Genomic DNA, 17167 nt, shown 5'->3' with positions numbered 1-17167 from the left:
ATTCCCAATAATCAACAGTTGGCTGATGCCCTTAAAGCTCAATTTCAAGAACTTTTTGCCAAAGTTGATGGCCTTCGACAATGGCTTGAGGAAGCTCATGGGTTGCATTCCTCAAGAGGGGGAAGTGAAGAAGAAGTCCATCATTCACATCACTCCATCTCACAGCATCAGAGTCCCCCCATCATCACAGAAAAAATTCCTACACCGCAACCCTCACCGCAACCATCTCATCATACTCCACCTCATAACACTCCACCGCAAGAGGAGATCACTCCTAAGAAACCAGAGACTCCCCCTCACTTCAAAAATCTGGTGGAGCACATGTCCTCTCCAACCTCAAATGACTCTCCTGCCACCACCCAAAGAAAAAAAGATTGGAAGGCAGCGAAACTTGCGGAGCTCATATTGAGAGAATGCGGTTTTGATACTATCATGGACGAATCCTTGATAAACTCTTGGATCAATCCACACCGCAGACTGTTGGATGATGACTACAGACCTCACCTCACCTATGCTGAACCCCCTTCGGATGGCTACTGGGATGTTCCAATCTCCCCTAATGCCAAATACTTCACAGTGTTTGAGCAATTCGACCGCAGCCTTCCAGACCACAAAAGACTGCCAATGGAATTTGAGAGACTTAGTCTTTTTTATGCTAAGCATGCCTCTCCCATTGAGAAAATATGGTCTAACGATAGACCATCCGCAGTCAAGAACTACAAGATTCGGAAGTTCATGAAGGCTGACTTCCCCTGCATGAATCTGGAAGAAGTTTTTCTCATAGCTAAGGTGTTTCAGAACAAGTCGGAGAAGCATCCGAAGATGAAGATTGCGCTTGAAAGGGCTAATATTTTCTTGAAGGAAACTGTTTGTGATTTTGCTAAAATCGATGCAGACATCTACCCCACCATTGCCAAGAAATTTGATCTGCCACCACTCGATCCTGCACCAATGCCTACCGAAGGCTATCAAGAAAGATCCTTAGGTGCAACCAACTTTCCTGAACTTGGAGTCATTTTCAAAAGGATGATCGATAATGTCAAATACTTCATTCCTATAACTGCCATGCATCGCCTCACCAGGAAGCAACTTGATATCTGCCGAACCGCAGTTGAAAAATCAAAGCACACTACTGCAGAAGTCAAGTTCGAGATTTTAAGGAGAATCATCTGGTTGGAAAACATCAGGAAGTTTTGGTGGATCCTAATCAAGTTTCTTAAACTTGATAGCTAAACAAAAGTTAAAGAGGTCACTTAGGGGGAAATTGTTGAATCATAAAAAGTGACCCTCTTGAACTTCTGCTACCGCAGCCGACAAGCACCCGTAGTAAAGTTCCTTCATCAGCAACCGCATCCGGAGTCTCTACCTACCGCAGTCTCTTTACTAGATTACTTTACTTGTCTTTTATTGTAATACTCTCTATTGTCCAGTATTTCTTGCATGGCTACTCTTAGAGATGTAATCTAGTGTACTTCGTGAGTCTCTATAAATAGAGCTCATTCTCTTGTATTCTTAACACGCATCTATCTATTCTGAATACACATCTCTGAAGTTATCTTTTCTATTTCTCTATCTAATTACTCATCCCTTCTTACTCTCAAATCTTACTAGAATACAACTGATTATAACCTCTCTTCGGAGCAAGTCTTTTGTGACTTAATCACTAAGTTTGATCTTCCTTATTAACTTGGTTTGAATGCATTCCTTGTTATGAATCAACTTATGTGTATACTTGATATAACAATTGTTGTCATTTCTATTTCTTTACTTTTCCGCAACTAACTCTCTAACTATCTAAATCTAACAAATTAATATTATTGTTGAGCTTTTAGATCCTTCGAGATTAACTATTCCGAAATTTACTTGTTCTAACATTTGTTCAAGTGTGTCTCTAAGTTTTTCTCTCAACAGGATAGGAATGTCGTTTTCTAGAGCAAGGATTGTGCCCTTTCAGTTTACGAGCTCGAAGGATTGAGCAGGTTTGTGGCCCGAGAGCAGGTTATATTTCCAGATCGGGGTCAATTAGTCACCGGGATTGGCGACAGTAGTTCAGCGCTGGTCAGCACGGGTGGGTCAATGCGACATAAGTATGTTGTGAGGTCCGGTTCGCCTTGGATCTCTTATCGGGAGGTAAGGATTAATTGTACAACCTATTGGACTTTTGGGAATGGATACCATGTCTTGGGGGCAGTTTGTAGTCCGGTATAGGGCAGTGGTTGCTTCAGCTACTGTAGTAAAGGACGTCAGTTAGGCCTTTTCTTTTGGATAAGGTTGATCGTTTATCAGGAGCGTTCCAGTCATGAGCTGAGGGCCAGGTAAGGCATACCAGACTCATGTTGTGGGCTCAGAGGCAATCCAGACCTATGCTGAGGGCCTTATAGGGGTATTCCAGTCATAGGATGTGGGCCTAGTGATCCTAGTAGTTCATTCTTCTGTTGGAGCGCTTTCGGAATGGACACATTGTTGAGGTTCGAGCGAGCCATAATCGGCTGCGAGGAATCAGAAGAGTTTGTTCGAAATACACAAGTAGGTCCCTGAACCTCAAGTTGTGAGTGTAGACCAGAGTTCGTATATAGTGGTGTTATGATCTAGGGTATTCCATCCTGAGGATGACTGGACCCGTCGGGGACATGCCTGGTATTCCAGCCCGAGGCTGATTGGGCTAGGAATGAGTGTTTGAGCTTATGAGGCGGTCATTAGGTGTATGCGATTCAGGAACCAAAGGAAACATTGTTATGTTGACCCAAGAGGGTTCATCACCCAGTTTGCATCTCGTTGTTCATTATATCGCTAGGAATTGGTTATCAGAACGAAATTCTCTTGAAGGAGTACCTAATCTCTTGTAAGGAAGAGAATTACAGGTAGCAGTGTGGGATTTGTGATTCTGTTATCAGGTGGGAATCCCAGGTTCTTAGCAGTTGAGTAGCCAATTGGGAGTTAAGTGCAACAGATTCGTTTATTTCCAGGTTTTAGAACCCTGCGAAGGTTGGTTGCAATTACCTTGAAAAGGCTAGGGTTATGCCCGGGATTGTAGCCAAGTAGTTCAAGTTGTTAGCGTGTAAAGGATGATAAGAAACGATTTCGAGGACGAAATCAAATTTAAGTGGGGGAGAGTTGTAACATCCCATTTTAAAGAGATTAATTAAATAATAAATCAGGAACCCCGAGAAGTAATTATTATTATTTTATATTGTTAGAACTCAGAAATTAAATAATAAGTAGTGGGGTGTTGGTTTCGGGAAGTCAAATGACGAGATTTGAACTCCACGGGTTAAAGTGTGGTTGTGGGACTTAATTTGTAAAGATTTTTATAACTCAAGGGGGTGTATGGTATTATTTGGTCTCAATATGTAAGAATTTATGGAAGTGGGGGTTAAAAAGTAAATTATGGATCTAACATGAAAGGATTTTTAAAATGACGGGTTTAAATGGTAAATTTTGGATTTGATTTGAAAGAAATGGGATAAGGAGGGACTAAGAGTGTCATTATGGACTCAAGTTTGGATGTATCGGGTATATAGAGTTCTGAAACCCTAACCCTAGGGACCATATACAACCGTCACGCCTGACACTTATACCTCCCATGCCCTTCAGCCGTCGCCGCTGATGTTGGGACCGGAAACCACCGAGTCGAGTAACCCCCTTGTCGTCGTTCTGTTACCGGATGCGAAGGTGGGTCGCAATCTCAGCGTGGGTGTCGTTGTTGTCCTCTGCCGCCCCACTCTTCTACCACCTTGTCGCCGAGCACCACCACCAACGCTACGTCGCCGGACGTCGTGCGTAGCCGGAGAGAAGCCATCGTGAGCAGTCGAAGGTAACTCCACCGGCTAGGGATCGGAGAACCGCTATTGTAATCGACGTCGCCACTCTGAAGTGTCGCTGACAGTCGCTGCCAAACGCTAGACTAGCCGCTTCCGCCTTTTCTGTCGTTGCTAGAGACCAAGGCCAGTGGTGGAACGCCGTGTAGTCGGATATGAAGGGAAGCAACGAGACCAAGGAGAGCCACTGCTGAGACGTTGCTGCTACCCGCTCTCTTGGCACCATCTCTCTCCCCTCTTCTTTCCTTGCCGATGCCACTGCCTAACGCCACCAGGTGGGCGGCCGGAGTCCTTCTACAAGCAGAAGCGTGTGTGTGGGTGTGGTTTATGTTATTAGTGTCTGTAGTGTGTGGCTTGGGTTGGCCGGAAAAATCGAGGAAGGCCACCACCACCACCGTGAAGTGGTGGCTGCCACTCCCTACCACCGCTTACCGCCACGAGGTGGCTGTATATTCTTTTTTTTTAGTGTGTTATTTTGCTGGGTGTGTGTATCGTTGTAACTTGTAACCGGAATGATAATGGAAAAAACATGAAACCACCACCGAGAGGTGGTGGTTGCCGCCTCCTACCGCCACCGGCCGCCGTGTCGGGTGGCGGTATGCTTTGTTGTGTTTGACTCATTTGGGGGATGCTTGGTCAAAATGGGCCCAATGAAGCCCTAATGGTCCCAAGAAACCCTACTGACCTAATAAAACCCTATGGGCCCAATAAGGCCCAAAGTGACCTCAAAGCCCAACCAATGGACTAATGGGCTAGTATTGGGTTGGTGAACCCTAATTAGTAAAACCCTAGTTGTGGGAATTGTTTGGAACACACACGAGAATTAATTATTAAACTTAAAATAACAATTAATAATCATTGGCAAACTAACTTAGCAATAACGGACTTAATGGATTAAGTCCTTAAGGGATTAAGTAAGAAACACTTAACCCTAATCATCATTTCATGTGAAAGCCCTAATCTCACTCGGGCCCTGAATTTGGCCTTCCTATTGGGCTTTGGCGATTGGACTATTGATGGGCCATCCAAGAACAAGTTAATGGACCAAAGTAATTAGATGGGCTTTAAGATAAGGCCCATGCGAGGACTTGGGCCCAATTTGGAAAATTGGGCCATAGATGGGCCATAATTGGGCCTTTATGATTATGTGATAATGGACCATGGAAGTGGACTGGAATAATTGGATGGGCCTTAAGGAAAGACCATGTAGAGGTCTAGGCCCAATTTGGAAAATTGGGCCATATGTTGGGCTTTGGCCCATTATTTTACTTTTGGGCTTTTGTAGCGTGAGTTGGACCTTGGGCTTGGAACCCAATTGTTAATTGGGTATTGTTTGATGTTGACAGTTCGGGAATCTGTCAACCAGCAGCTGGAGTTTTATCTGCGGGACTTCAGTAATGCCAGGTGAGTTATCCTCACTATACTAAGGGGTCTAAGGCACCAAGGCCGGCCCACTGGATATGTTATCCTAGCAGTGTTAGATGTTGAGTATGAGTTAGTGTTGCAAGCTAGTGGTTATGCCAGTTAGGTAGATCTGTAGGACTACCTGTGATGTTATATGATTATTGCATGCTCAGTAGTTATGTTATATGTCGATATGTTATGTGGGATGGGTTGAGGTGATACTGCTCGGTGCGGTAACCAACAAACACGGGAGCACTTCAGATACGGGTTAAGGGAGACTCGTACTGTGGGCTCGATGGCAATCCAGATGTGAGCTGTGGGCCCGGAAGGAAATCCAGGCTCACACTGTGGGCCCAATGGAAATCCAGTAGGTGGAGCATTCCAGATACGAGCTGAGGAAGACTCGTACTGTGGGCTCGATGGCAATCCAGATGTGAGCTGTGGGCCCGGTAGGCAATCCAGACTCACACTGTGGGCCCAGGGGTAATCCAGTCTGTAAAGTTGTGGACCATTATATGCTGTTCAGTTTGTTATGTTATGATGTTGTTGACATGGTTATGTGGACTGTATGTGTATCGGTATTTTGGGGGTAACTCACTAAGCTTTCTGGCTTACAGTTTCAGGTTATTGTTTCAGGTACATCAGGTGATCGTGGCAAGGTAAAGGCGTGATCATACAGCTCCTTACTTTTTATGACATGTTTCTGGGATACTCTGATATGATACATTTTGAAAACAAGTTTGTAATAGTTAATGGATTTGAAATGTTTTTAAAAGTTTAAATTGGCTTGAATTTTTCGGGTGTTACAAGTTGGTATCAGAGCCTTGGTTTGAGTGAATTGGAGTAACACTCGTGTGACTCCAGTCTCAAATCAAGGAAAAGATTTTCAAAATGATTTTCAAAATGATTTTCAAATGGTTTTCAAAATAAGTAAAGGAGGATGCAGGGTGTACGATCCGCCGAAGCCAATAAGTTGACCCCAAAATACTATACAGTTATTTGATTATGTGATATGTTAGAACAGCACGCTAGTGCTAGGCTAGGGATCTTCAGGAATTGCATGATAGAATTGTCTGATTACATGATGCCTGCTAGCCTAGGGTTTCCTTTATATGAGATTGACATCATTACTGTAGTTGCTTAGTGTATGCATCACAGTTATACATAATTAAGATCTTATAGCCTGAGAATGTTTGATTTGGCCTTATGTTATGTTCTTGTTTGATTGGGAGCTTAGGGTAGGATTGGATATTCAAAAGTCTATAGGGTCCAGCGTTATGTATGGCTAGCATGCACTAGTACTGCAGGGTTGGTGGAAGTTTCATGGATGGGTGGGTGTGTGAGACCGGTAGGTCAGTTGTGAGACAGTTAGCCTCCCTCTAGGAGTGAGGTTGAACGACCATATGTATAGTGTTAGGACGTTGTGGTGATACTTGGGACAAATATGGGTAGGTGTGGAAGGTACTAGGGGCCCATACTACTGAAAGCACACGACCCATACGCGTAGCAAGGAAGTCACAACCCCTAGGGTTGGGTTGGGAGTTGGTTCCCTGTCTCTATATGGGTTATCAGTGATCCTTCTGGTGTTTTACCATAATGGTGGTTACGAGACGTCTTGAGATCGGATCCAGGTTACGATTGGGAGCTGGCAGCCAGGATAAGCCAGCATTGTCAGAGGACCGTGTCAGTGAGATCAACTGGGAGGAGGTGATCGAGTTTGTCTGGGGACAGTTTCTGGGGATGTTTCGGTCTATTAAGACCGCCATGGTTTAGTATTTCGACGAGCGCTATACAGCCATTGCCAAGACGGTTTACGCGACAGCTATATCAGCTGTAACGACGACAAGGGGAAGAGTTGGTCGAGCTTTTCAGTACCGGGACTTGTTACTGGGACATATTCTGACGAGCAGAGCGCTGCAGTTACTTCGGATCAGGGAGACGTTCTGTACTTGTTACATTCCGCGGTTGAGCGGGAGAGGCTAGCACATCAGTTTCTGGATTTGAGGCTTCGGGGGTTTTATTCGAGGCTGGAGTGTGAGTCGCGGGGACTCCGTAAAGAAATTTTGATTATGTTCATATGGGGTTTTGCAGCTAGAGGTAGAACGGTTAATTGATAGGATAGGAATGTCGTTTTCTAGGGCAAGGATTGTGCCCTTTCAGTTTACGAGCTCGAAGGATTGAGCAGGTTTGTGGCCCGAGAGCAGGTTGTATTTCCAGATCGGGGTCAGTTAGTCGTCGGGATTGGCGACAGTAGTTCAGTGCTGGTCAGCGCGGGTGGGTTAATGCGACATAAGTATGTTGTGAGGTCCGGTTCACCTTGGATCTCTTATCGGGAGGTAAGGATTAATTGTACAACCTATTAGACTTTTGGGAATGGAGACTATGTCTTGGGGGCAGTTTGTAGTCCGGTATAGGGCAGAGGTTGCTTCAGCTACTGCAGTTCAACTGTGGATGATCGAGCTGGTGAGTGAGTCAGGGTGCGAGACCCTAAATGATATGGTTTGTAGAGTCCGAGAGCGAGAGATTTGTTTGGAGCACTTGGGAAGAAGGGTATTATGTGGGAGGTTGCAGACAGAGTCTCATGGGATAGTTATTTGACATTGTCAGGATTCAGTAGTTTTTAGTAATCGTTATTGATTGGCGTATGAGAGCGCCAAGGGAAATAGCTTGTTGCTAAAGTATTAGTAGAGCATTTATCTTTGGACTTCAAGATTTGGGTGTGGGATCATTCAAGCATCGGGGGCTATCGGCTAAGTTACGTCGGGTTCCACTCCAGTGGGTGTGGTTAGTGTTCTAAGTGGGGGAGAATTATCATGAGATTCGGAAGCAGGAGCGTTTTTGAAAGTGGGATAAGTTTTGCATCGTTGTCAGAAAGGAAGACAACCCAAGTGGGTGATTGGTTTGAGGTTTGTGTGAGTTGGGAGTTCGGTAAAACTCCCCAGCATGTAAATCGTCTCATATCGTTGCTTGATAGCAGAATTGCGAATTTTCAGGTTGAGCGTCAGCCATTGAAAGTTTTGTTTGTTGCTGTTCAGATTGCGGATTCAAGAAGGGTCGGACAGGCGTTAACCGGTGAACCTCCCAGAAAGCGGTAAATTCCCCGAAGGAAATTCAAGAGGCGACAGTTGAGGAGCTAGGAACGCGTCAACAATTTACTTGTGCAGTGTGCTTACATTTCCTAAGTCTTTGGGGTATGTTTCCCCTCAGTAGTGGAATAGACTTTTGATTCTTATCGGACTCGGATTTTCGGTAACCTTGGGAATAATTGTGGAAGTTTTCTTGGACTAGCTTTGGTATTAGTAGAATCGGATCAGTCTCGATCCAGTATGGGCTTTGTGGCGAGTGAATGTGGAGTTAGGGATTCCCAATTATGTACATGGTAGTGATTCTTCACGTGTAACGGCGGGTATACAAGTGTAACATCCCAAAATTCAAGCCCGAAATTTCATTTTTAAATTACTAATTTTTAAAACATTTTACCATAACACTGTCAATAAAGCAACACATTACAAAATCATAATGTTGTGTCCCAAACCATGACATCAAAAATAAGGAAAATTAGAGTACAATCCCAGAAAGTCCAATGCGGAATCATATGTGTGTGTGTGATGCGATGCTACGCCGCCGACTCCTTCCCCTTAGACGAAGAGGTACCTGAAAACAAAACCGAAACCGTAAGCACAAAGCTTAGTGAGCTCCCCCATCATACCACATACCATTCAATATCATCGATATCTTTCAACCGGTAATCATCGTCGGTATCTTTCAACCGGTAATCATCATCGGTATCTTTCAACCGGTAATCATCATCGGTATGTTTCAACCGGTAACTGTCATCGGTATCTTTCAACCGGTAACTGGGGACTATTCCACCCCCTACCACTAGCATACAATCAACAAGATATAAACATACAGTCAGGCATATCCGGGTACTGACCTACCCTTCGGTCCTAAGGACCGCTGTCAGGGAAACTAATCCCTATTATACACATAACATATCATACAGATAAAGCTCATGACCAAAGCACGTAACCAGACCAATATAATTATCACAAAGACAATCATCTTCTAAATACTCCTCTTTGGTGGGCCAGCATTGTGGCCTTAGACCCACCCCTACTGGAAGGTAACTCACCTCGTACGAGTAGCTGCTGATAATCTGTGCGGGAACCTCTGTTCGCTGCTGCTCCGGAAATCCTCCGGCTACAATTCCCACAAAACACTCAGTCAGAATCTGATATCTAATCTTAGGGTAAAATCCCCATTTTACCCCTGACCAAGTCCAAGTCAAAGTCAAAGTCAACTTCCAGTTGATCCGACTCGTCGAGTTGGGCCGCCAACTCGTCGAGTCCCTATCTCTCCAACTGTCCTCATCCACGACCCTACTCGTCGAGTTTAGCAACGACTCGACGAGTTCCTCTTCGATATGAACATCGAATGGAACTTCATCCGACTCGCCGAGTTGTATGAACAACTCGTCGAGTTCACCTTCATCTGATCAACAAGTTCTGACCTTGACTCGCCGAGTTGTATGAACAACTCGTCGAGTTCATCTTCAATCATAAGAAGATTGCCTTGGACTCGCCGAGTCTGTTCTAGCACTCGTCGAGTCCCATGAACTCCAGGTCTAAAACTAAGTCCAATGTGTTGGGTCACTCTTTCTGTCTTGCTACAACCCTTCTAACACCCAACTGAGTTCTTTGACCCTCAACAGATATGGGACTCAAAGCCTTGGACTCGTCGAGTCCCAAGAACACACTCGCCGAGTCGATAACGTCCACACCCTAAATCCTCGATTTCTGATGTACAACACTTGTCCAAATGATAGATCCAATCCCCTAAGCTCGATCTAGCACGTAAAGTTACGAACTTTACGTGCATGCATGGGACTTTTGAGCCAAAAAGGCTCTAAAATGGCTCTTTTGTTGCATGAGGCCTTCCTTGGGTGCAAAAGCAACCCAAATCTTCCTTGTGACTCTTCCCAAGACTTAGATCCGAAGTCTTGACCCCCAACCATGTTTGCAATCATGGTTGGATACCTCATATGGCTTAAAAAACCCTAAATCTTCCCCAAAAAGGGATCTAACAAACAAGCAAGCAAGGTACAGACTTTATACCTTTCAAAGACTACAAATGATGAACCAAACTCGAATCCTTCAGTCTCCTCTTGATCCTTCTATGTCCTTCCTCCTTCCTTGAGGTCAAAACCCACAAAAATCACTCAAAAGCCTTAGATCTTGCACCAAAACACTTAGGGTTTGCTATGGAGGGTTTCTGGGAGCATAAAGGGGCGATGGACGCTGTATAAGGTTGTTAAATAGGGTGCAAACCCTCAGATTAGGGTTTTGTCCAGTCAGAGCCTACTCGTCGAGTCTGGGACCCGACTCGACGAGTCCATCACTTAAATCCCACGTCTCATCCCGCTTCTACTCGGCGAGTTGGGCCTTCAACTCGTCGAGTCCCAGACCAAAAATGCAAAATTACTTAATTAAAATACATACCAGGAACCAAGTGCTACAAATCTCCCCCACTTATTTTTAGACTTCGTCCTCGAAGTCTGCTGCTCGTTCCTGGAAAAACTATGGGTAATGCTCCATCATCTCATCCACCGGCTCCCAAGTCCATTCTGAGCCCTTCCAGTGCTGCCATTGCACCTTCACGAGCTCCACCCTCTTGTTCCTCAGATCCTTCGACTTCCGGTCGAGAATCGCTACAGGCCGCTCAATATAATTCAGGCTGTCATCGACCTGAATATCCTATAAGGGTACCACTGCTGAGTCGTCCACAAAACATTTCCGTAACTGGGAGACGTGAAAAGTGCTATGAATCTGACTGAGTTCGGCTGGCAGATCCAACCTATGTGCCACCTTGCCCACTCTGGCTAGGACCCTGAATGGTCCAATGTACTTGGGTCCCAACTTGCCCCGTTTCCTTAATCGGATGACGCCCTTCCATGGCGACACCTTCAGAAGAACCATATCCCCGACCTGAAACTCCAGGTCCAATCGGCGCTTGTCGGCATAACTTTTCTGCCGACTCTGAGCAGTCTGAAGTCTGCTCCGAACCTGCTGAATCCTCTCTGTCGTCTTGAGCACCACTTCGGTGCTCCCCATGACCCTTTGGACAACCTCACCCCAACATATCGGGGTTCTGCACTTCCTCCCGTATAACATCTCGAAGGGAGGACGGTCGATACTCGCATGATAGCTATTATTATACGAGAACTCTGCCAACGGAAGGTAGGTATCCCAGCTACCTCCGAAGTCTAAAACACATGCCTGCAGCATATCCTCTAGCGCCTGGATGGTCCGCTCGCTCTAACCATCCGTCTGCGGGTGAAAGCGGTGCTAAAATGCAGACGAGTACCCAGCTCATCATGAAACTTCTTCCAAAATCTGGAAGTGAACCGCACATCCCTGTCGGAAATCACTGAAACTGGCACTCCGTGCCGAGCTACCACCTCTCGGATATAGATTTCGGCCAGCTTCTCGGCCGAGATGCTCTCCTAAATCGGAATAAAATGAGCGCTCTTCGTCAATTGATCGACGATGACCGAGATCGAATCCACCCCTCGCACGGTCCTGGGAAGCTTTGTGATAAAATCCATCGTACTGTCCTCCCATTTCCACAGTGGAATATCCAACGGCTGCATCTTGCCGTGTGGCCTCTGGTGCTCGGCCTTGACCTTCCTCCAAGTCAAGAACCGCTCCACGTACCGTGCTACATCCCGCTTCATGCAGGGCCACCAATAGTCCAGGCGAAGATCCCTATACATCTTCGTCGCCCCGGGATGAATGGAGAATAGGGATTTGTGCGCCTCCTCCATCAGAACCTAGCGCACACCCCCGTGGTACAGCACCCACACCCTACGGTGTAGTGTCAATAATCCTCGGCTGTCATAGTTGAAGGAGGAAACCTGTCCCACAATCCGCTCGCTCTTCCGATGTTCCTCCTTCATGGCCTCCTGCTGGGCCTCCCGAATCCGCTCCAAAAGGGGAGTCACCACTGTCATCCTCAGACAGATATCCCTGATCGGCGCTGCCTTACGGCTAAGCGCTTTGGCCACCACATTGGCCTTTCCCGGGTGGTATAGGATCTCACAGTCATAATCCTTTACCACATCAAGCCACCGACGCTACCTCATATTCAGATTTGGCTAGTCCATAAGATACCTCAGGCTCTTGTGGTCTATGTAAATCGTACAACGAACCCCATAGAGGTAATTACGCCAAATCTTGAGGGCGAACACAACAGCCCCCAGGTCCAAATCATGCGTCGGGTAATTCGTCTCGTGAGGCTTCAGCTGCCTCGACGCGTAAGCAATGACATGCCCTCTCTGCATCAATACTGTGCCCAAACCCGAGATGGATGCATCGCAGTACACGACGAAATCCTCCATGCCCTCTGGCAGGACTAAGATTGGCGCCTCGCACAATCTCTGCCTCAATGTCTCGAATGCAGCCTGCTGCTCAGGCCCCCAACGAAAGACCACGGCCTTCCTCGTTAGCCTGGTCAGGGTACGGCTATCTTGGAGAAATCCTGGATGAATCTCCGATAGTAGCCGGCTAATCCTAGGAAACTCCGAATCTCAGATGGAGACCTCGGAACCTCCCATCTCATCACGGCCTCCACTTTGGCCGGATCTATCGAAATCCCGTTCTGGTTGACAAGGTGCCCAAGAAACTGCACCTCGCGCAACCAGAACTCACACTTGGAGAACTTAGCATACAAGTTCTCCCTTCTCAAAGTCTCCAGAACCTCTCGCAGATGCTCCTCATGCTTCTCCCGCGTCTTGGAGTAAACCAAGATATCATCAATAAACACTATCACAGACCGGTCTAACATCGGTCTACACACGCGGTTCATGAGGTCCATGAACGCGGCAGGAGCATTGGTGAGCCCGAAAGTCATCACCACAAACTCATAGAGGCCATAGCGCGTCCGAAACGCAGTCTTCTGTACATCCTCCTCTCTGACCCTCATCTGATGATACCCTGATCGCAAATCAATCTTGGACAACCAAGATGCTCCCTGTAGCTGGTCAAAGAGGTCATCAATCCTCGGGAATGGGTAACGGTTCTTCACAGTTACCTTATTCAGCTCCCTATAATCTATACACATCTGATGCGACCCGTCCTTCTTCTTCACAAATAGAATCGGGGCTCCCCAGGGTGAACTGCTCGGTCTAATGAATCCCATGTCTAACAGCTCCTGCAGCTGTGTAGACAACTCCTGCATCTCAGTAGGAGCCAACCGATACGGTGCCTTGGCTATCGGAGCCGCACCAGGGACTAGGTCGATCCTGAACTCCACCTGTCGCTTCGGAGGTATCCCAGACAACTCCTCGGGGAATACGTCCGCAAACTCTCGTACCACGGGCACATCGCCCACCGTCGCCCTACCCGCCTCCCGGGTATCCATAACATAGGCGACATAACATGCGCAACCCTGCTGGAGGTAGCACCTAGCCCTCGTTGCCGAACATAAAGTTGGTCCTTGCTGTGGCCTCTCGCCCTGAATCACCAGCTCTCCCCCACTTGGGGTCCTGATCCGCACCAACTGTTGTGCACAGTCAATCACTGCCCCATTGGGGCTTAGCCAATCCATACCGATAATAACCTTGTTCCCCCGCAAAGGTATGGGAACCAGATCTACCAGATAACGCTCCTTAAACAGTCGCAGGACGCAATCTCGGTAGACCTCTGATGCTCGCACTGACCGGTCGTCCGCAATCTCGACCTCTAGAGGGCAATCCAACGTGCCTGACGACTCCGGAAACTTCTTGCTACGCGCAAGAAAGACAAACGATCGGGTAGCACCCGAATCAAACAATACCTGAACTGGGATACCGTTCATATGGAATGATCCTAAATAGAGCACATACATAACATATCAAAATCACAGCAGCATATCATAAATGCATAAACAAGAAGTCATACCCGTCACCACATCGGGTGCAGCGCGTGCCTCCTCGGCTGTCAGCTGAAATGCTCGGCTCCGAACCACTGGAGCCTCCAACTTGGCCTTCCGGCCATCCACAACCCGTGCTATCGCTGGAGTCGGCGCCACTGCCGGCGCCGCTGCTGCTGCTGTGAATCTAGGGCAATTGGCCTTTTTATGGCCCTTCTGATTGCAATGAAAGCAAATCATGTCTGATATCTGAATCCCAGGAGTAGGGGCAGTACAATCTCTGCCAAAATGCCCAAGCTTGCCACACTTATAGCAGCCTGAATCCGGCCCAGTGTGACAAGCTCCCTCGTGTGACCGACCGCATTTCCCACAGCGGTCCCGCCCTGACTGGCCTTTCGGCCTACCATCGGATCCCTTGGGCTTCTTCCCCGAAGACCCCGTCGTCAGCCCCTCCGCTGCCTTCCTCTTCCGGATGTGCTCCAGATCAATCTCCCTCTCCCTAGACCTGGCAATCATGGAATCCAGGGTAGGGCAAGCTGAGAAACTGACATGCTCACGGATGTCAGCTCGTAGCATGTCATGGTAGCGAGTCCTCTTCATGTCCTCATCACCCGCATACTGGGGCACCAACAATGCCCTCTCCCGGAACTTGGCGGTGATTTCCGCCACAGTCTCCGTAGTCTGTCTCATGTCCAAAAACTCCCTGGCCAGCGGCTGAAGCTCCACAGCTGGCACAAACTCCACCCTAAATCTGGTCACAAAGTCTGACTAGGTCATAGCCTCAACAGCTGGGGCTCCCAATGAGTCACCAATCGACTCCCACCAATCTCTGGCCCTGTCTCTCAAACACCCTGCAGCGAAACGGACCTTCGACCCTTCCGGGCAGAAGCTCGTCAGCTGCGCAGACTCGATGTCTGCGAGCCATCTCCTAGCAGCAATGGGGTCTTTCACCCCATGGAAATCCGGCGCACCACTCCCTCTAAAATCCTTAAAGGACAGTGTGCGTGATCCTGACTGGCTGGCCGCCATGTCACTCCTGAACGCCCTAAGGCGATCCTCCATCAGCTCAACAATCCCTTCCTTGATCGACCCGAAAATAACCGGGGTCGACTCAAGAATGCCTCTCGTGATCTCAGACGCGATGAACTCGCGCAGCCCGTCATCAACCTGCTCGGATCCTGCACCCGAGCCTGATCCTGATCCTGATCCGGAACCTCCTACTCCATGTCACGTGGTCACCATGCTGAAAATACACGCATAAATGTCAGGATCATACATACTCTCGAGAGGTCTAACACACTCTCCAAGGTTCCCGGTTCTGTCTTAACCTTCCTTGATTCGAGTACGGATCCTCTGCTTCCAGTAGTACGGGCCCGTACTACCTTCCACATCTATCCGTACTTTCCTCAAGGACTGTCTCGACATCACCAGGTCCCTTAACCAATATCCCTTTCCATCTAGTGTCATCCCAGGCTTTCCTGGGGCACTGTCTGACCTACTCTCCGCCGTCAGCTGCACTAGGAGTCCCTACTTCCCTTCCCTAACTAGCTTGTGAGTACTGTTAAATAACCGCTCACTAGTTAGTTAAAGTTAGCCAGGACCCCTTAAGCACAAAGCAAGCAGCATTTGTGCATCAAGTAACCGCATTAGGCATAACCTAATCAGGCTATCCTACTGCTAACTAAACAGTCCTAGCATACAGCTCGTACAACAGGCATACAAGGCATCCTCCTAGATCCTTAGCCCTAATCTAGCATGCAGTTCTCAGAATCATATACATCAGGCATACAAGGCATGCTCCTAGATCATTAGCCCTAATCTAGCATGCAGTTCTCAGAGTCATATATCATATAATTTATTATAACAAGTATGGGTATCTTGGGGAAAACTTACTTGAGCTCGGCTGGTCGCACGCACCACACACCTTGTTCTTTCTCAAAACCCTTTGACTAAGATTTTAGAAAACCATTTTCTTTGTAAAAATCTTTTGAATCCCTCGGTTTGAGTCCAGACACTCCCGAGGGTATGTCTGAATCCCTCAAACCAGGGCTCTGATACCAACTTGTAACATCCCAAAATTCAAGCCCAAAAATTTCATTTTTAAATTAATAATTTTTAAAACATTTTACCATAACACTGTCAATAAAGCAATACATTACAAAATCATAATGTTGTGTCCCAAACCATGACATCAAAAATAAGGAAAATCAGAGTACAATCCCAGAAAGTCCGATGCGGAATCATATGTGTGTGTGTGATGCGATGCTACGCCGCCGGCTCCTTCCCCTTAGACGAAGAAGTACTTGAAAACAAAACTGAAACCGTAAGCACAAAGCTTAGTGAGCTCCCCCATTATACCACATACCATTCAATATTATCGGTATCTTTCAACCAGTAATCATCGTCGGTATCTTTCAACCGCTAATCATCATCGGTATCTTTCAACCGGTAATCATCATCGGTATCTTTCAACCGGTAATCATCATCGGTATCTTTCAACCGGTAACTGTCATCGGTATCTTTCAACCGGTAATTGGGGACTATTCCACCACCTACCACTAGCATACAATCAACAAGATATAAACATACAGTCAGGCATATCCGGGTACTGACCTACCCTTCGTTCCTAAGGACCGTTGTCAGGGAAACTAATCCCTATTATACACGTAACATATCATACAGATAAAACTCATGACCAAAGCACGTAACCAGACCAAGATAATTATCACAAAGACAATCATCTTCGAAATACTCCTCTTTGGTGGGCCGGCATTGTAGCCTTAGACCCACCCCTACTGGAAGGTAACTCACCTCGTACGAGTAGCTGCTGATAATCTGTGCGGGAACCTCTATCCGCTGCTGCTCCCGAAATACTCCGGCTACAATTCCTACAAAACACTCAGTCAGAATCTGATATCTACTCTTAGGGTAAAATGACCATTTTACCCCTGACCAAGTCCAAGTCAAATTCAAAGTCAACTTCCAGTTGACCCGACTCGTCGAGTTGGGCCGCCAACTCGTCGAGTCCCTATCTC

The sequence above is a fragment of the Lactuca virosa genome, chromosome 3 (genome assembly GCF_052849685.1).
Source record: "Lactuca virosa cultivar CGN04683 chromosome 3, Lactuca_virosa_CGN04683_v6, whole genome shotgun sequence".
In the NCBI taxonomy this organism is placed as follows: Eukaryota; Viridiplantae; Streptophyta; class Magnoliopsida; order Asterales; family Asteraceae; genus Lactuca; species Lactuca virosa.
Note: the sequence above shows the minus strand (reverse complement) of the source record.